The following is a 341-nucleotide window of genomic DNA, read 5'->3' as shown; positions in this document are numbered from 1 at the left end:
AGCCCATCTGAGCAAGCCTGCAGGCTGCTTAGGAGCCCTTTGCACTCTCCATCCGGGTAGAGTTGGGCAGAGCAGGGTAGGAAATTTGGCAGGAAAAGGGGAATCAGCTGCAAGAGCTGGAAGCCCCAGGCTGGAAGGCTGGAGTTGCTCCTGCGCGAGACCCTCCACGGGGCCTGCCTCCAGCCCGCTCCTCTCTGCTCTCCCAACACCTCTTTTTTCTGCTTTAAACTGGAAAACACAGCTCGAGAGGTATCCAAAAATGCAATAATTTAGTTGCCTGGGGTTTGCTCCACCCTGGGTACACCAGACACGTCGCCCCAAGGCAGTGTGGGGCGGAAGGA

At 57.2% G+C, this 341-nt stretch overlaps 1 protein-coding gene across 1 annotated transcript in view; it reads right to left on the bottom strand.

The window, feature by feature from the left end:
• The window catches only part of LOC104276412 (2-oxoglutarate dehydrogenase, mitochondrial-like), a gene marked incomplete at its 3' end in the record, with an annotated part of 2,822 nt that overhangs the window by 2,135 nt on the left and 346 nt on the right, over positions 1–341 (bottom strand). The gene's annotated exons all lie outside the window — the stretch shown is intronic.

This window comes from Apaloderma vittatum, unplaced genomic scaffold (assembly GCF_000703405.1).
Source record: "Apaloderma vittatum isolate BGI_N311 unplaced genomic scaffold, ASM70340v1 scaffold24747, whole genome shotgun sequence".
Classification (NCBI taxonomy): domain Eukaryota; kingdom Metazoa; phylum Chordata; class Aves; order Trogoniformes; family Trogonidae; genus Apaloderma; species Apaloderma vittatum.
This window is presented reverse-complemented; position numbering and strand designations above follow the sequence as displayed.